Source organism: the organism of the source record quoted next, unplaced genomic scaffold, assembly GCF_019419815.1.
Source record: "Pyrus x bretschneideri cultivar Hongxiangsu unplaced genomic scaffold, Pyrus_bretschneideri_v1 Contig11, whole genome shotgun sequence".
Classification (NCBI taxonomy): domain Eukaryota; kingdom Viridiplantae; phylum Streptophyta; class Magnoliopsida; order Rosales; family Rosaceae; genus Pyrus; species Pyrus x bretschneideri.
The window spans coordinates 2,405,579-2,409,488 of NW_025999402.1; positions in this window are offsets into that span (position 1 = coordinate 2,405,579).

Here is a 3,910-nt window from a genome sequence, read left to right on the forward strand (position 1 = left end):
GTAAATCTGGCATTGTGTTACTATTATTAATATTAATGCACTGCTTTCCCCAAAGAAGATTACAATAATAACACAATCTAAGGTTTATAATTAACGTGACAACCCTTTTTATCGTATAAAAAGCCATGCATCCATATCTGTTCAATCCTTGCAGAAGAAAACTATATATCCCATCCATCAAGATCGAGATACAATGAAGAAGATGGAGCAAACACACTCTTGTTACCGCTCCCAGCACAAGGTCGCGTCACCCCAATGCTAAACTCGGAACAACTGCTTTGCCATGCCGGTATCCATGTCACCTTCCTCAGCACGGAAAACACCCCACCGCCACATCCCCCAACGCCAAGCCCTCTCTGCCCGCTTTCCAACTCTCCACTTCCGGTCACTCCCGGACAGCCACCCACTGATCCACGCACCGGTAACCCCTTAATCCACATCAGCATGATTTCGTCACTCAGATCCGTAACGAAGACGCTTTTGCGTGACCTGCTTATCTCCCTAACCAAAAGCAGCAACTACGACGACGAGTCCTGTGACTCTACTACTATTAGCCGTCCTCCTTCTTTGGGTTGTATTGATAACAGATGATCGTATGAACTTTGCAATCGACGTGGCGGAGGAGATGGGGATTGTGGAGCCAAAAATAATCACAAGGCGACACGTGAATTTTTGATAAAAGAGGACAAAAATACCCTTAAGGCATACGGGATTCTTACGCACGAGCAGCAGGCAATCATCCCACAACCAAGTCAAAAGTGACCAAAATAGGTAACAAATTCAAAACTATTTCATCCACCCTCATCCTATATTCTCCATAAGGTAATTATTCCATAACCCCAAAACATTTCTTTTAAATTATGTTAATTAGTCAATTAATGGATTTATTACCTAATTAATCTATTAATGGCTAAGTAACTACAAATTACACCCAAAAAAATACCACAAATGGCCCGTCCCTATTCTCCTAATAGGGCCAGTCATATCCCTATAAATAGCTCTCCATTCTCTCAAAAAATTACTTCCAAGTCTCTTGCAAAACTTTACAAAATTCTCCAAACACTCTTCCTTCAAAATTCTAACTTTAGCATCGAAAGTTCTTCAGCCAAAGCCCCCCCCATTCATCATGGGTGCGTGAGGCTTTTTGGCCTGATTTGTTTTGTACGTGCAATTTTGTCCAAGAAGGAGAAGACGGAAATTTGCATCCACAAATTGGTGCTTTCATTGAGAGTTGAGTCCCACACTCGTAAAAGACTCTCGCATCCAAGGTTTTCTATTTTCTTGTCAATTTGTAGATTTCTCGTATGTTCTTATTATTAGAATTTTTTATATGCAAAAATTCTTTGATAAAACGTAAAAGAGAAGTACAATGGTTAGAAATTTAGAAAATTCAACAAATGAAAATTTCAACACTCAAGAGATGGGACCACGGCGATCCACGAGGCTAAATGTGACAATAGGTGGAGCGGCACCACCACCACGAGTTTCCACCACGAGAACCACCGCGGTGGCTACCATGGTAGCCACATGCGTCGAGGTGCATAGTGTCACCACCACGGCCCGAGCCGTGCCATCTAAGGCAGCTCACAACCCAAGCCATGTCACTCCACGCCCAACGCGTTGCCAAGCCTCACATCCGCATGCATCATACATCGAGTGGCCCACTCTCGTGGCCTAGCTTGCTCCCGCCGAGCAGCCTACTCTCGTGGCCCAGCCTGCTCCTGCCGAGCAGCCTACTCCCGCGGCCCAGCCTGCTCTCGCGGCCCAGCCTATTCTTGTGGCCCAGCTTGCTTCCGTGGCCTCGTCTGCTCCTGTGGCCTAGCCTGCTCCCGCCGAGCAGCCCATTCTTATGGCCCAGCCTGCTTTCACCGAGTAGTCCACTCTCGTGGCCCAGCTTGCTCCCATGGCCCAGCCTGTTCCTGTGGCCCAGCCTGCTTCCGCGACATTCCAAGCAGCCCAAATCGGCCTAAGACTATCTTAACCATTCAGACCAACCATCGAGCCGGGGGCATTTTAACCACGTTTCTCCGCAAATTTGACATTTCCCAATTCAAATCTCGTACCTGGAGCCTACCACACTTCCATTGCTTAAGGAGGCATATTTCTTCCAAGCTCTTCCAATCCAAATGGCGAACAACATCTGTCTCGACAAGTTATAGAGTTGACGAGTGCCCTTGCACAACAGATAACCATGGTGAATCAACTATTGCAACACACCGAGATTCAACGTGTCCCGGATGAAGTGTCCCGAAGAAGGACAAGGGCAGATGAACCTCTCCACCAGCGTCTAGGCAAACAACCACTCGACCAGTCATAAACCGAGCGTTTTAACGGAGTGCATTCTCAGTTAGGTCCACGAACAAACATACACTCACGGTTGGGGCCACACTCCAATAATTAACATGAGCAACCTTCTAGGCGAAGTGTTCATTTGCGGCAAGGCCCGCAAGGAGCATCTTCCACCTCACATCGGAATAGGCAGCACAGCGGACGGAGAGAAACAGTCACTTAATTCGACTCAAGTTCAACCAGTAGCCTGCGAGTTACCCGCTCGCCTGATAGGAACATACCACACCCACCGCAACGGTGGCATAGACGAGCCAAACACATGGAAGAATAGCTTAGACTAGCATGTTACGACCAGGGGTAGCAGAGAGCTCTGCCACCCCCAACAAAGGCAAATTCAGGAAGAAATAGAAAGACTCATGACCTAGCGATTGCGTAATTTCCTGCGCAGCGAAGCTATTGACGAGACACTCCGATGAGACATAACCAACATAAGCGAGTCATCTTTTAATGACAAGATCGAGTAGACAGGACTACCCCATATATATCGCTAGATATAAAGACTATTTCTGTTCTAACAAATGTAGCAGCTCAGCCTAATGGCACGTCGGGGGTAAACGAGTACTAGAATGACACACCAGCCCAACTACCAAGAACCGGGGGCAGGCTAAGGATTATTTCAGTTGTCCCAACAGTCTAGCTTTTCTCAGCTGCACTCACGATAATGATTTCCATGATCTCTAGTGTGAGAGGATAAACTAATTACTCTCTAGTGTGAGAGGGTAAACCAATTCCCCGACACCCAAAAGGGTCTGCTTTCCAGTGAAAGAGGACAAACTAATTGCTCTCCAGTGCGAGAGGGTAAACCAATTCCCTGACACCCAAAAGGGTTTACTCTCCAGCGCGAGAGGATAAACTAATTGCTCTCCAATGCGAAAGGGTAAACCAATTCCCCGACACCCAAAAGGGTCTGCTCTCCAATGATAGAGGATAAACTAATTGCTCTCCAGTGCAAGAGGGTAAACTAATTCCCCGACACCCAAAAGGGTTTGCTTTCCATAACGAGAGGATAAACTAATTGTTCTCTAATGCAAGAGGGTAAACTAATTCCCCGATACCTACAAGGGTGTGTTTTCCAGCATGAAAGGATAAACTAATTGCTTTCCAGCGTGATAGGGTAAACTAATTCCCCGACACCCATGTAGGTCTGCTCTCTAGCGCGAAAAGGTAAACTAATTGCTCTCCAGTGACGAGAGGGTAAACCAATTCCCCGACACCCATATGGGTTTGCTCTCTAGTGCGAGAGGATAAACTAATTGCTCTCCAATGCGAGAGGGTAAACTAATTGCTCTCCAGTGCGAGAGGGTAAAATAAATTTCCGACACCCATCTGGGTAAGCTCTCTAGTGCAAGAAGGCCACATAGCTCAAAAGATCGAATGCTTGAAGATCAACGAGGAAAAAAATGGTTAGGAAGTAGCAGCCACTTTTAAACGTAACAGTTCACTCATTTGACACTTCATCTTCAGCAACCCCGATCTTGGCAGCTCCATCCTTGACTGCTCCATCTATGACAGTTGAGAAATCAAACTCAAGCAGTTTCCTCATTTTTGGTAAGCATCCCAA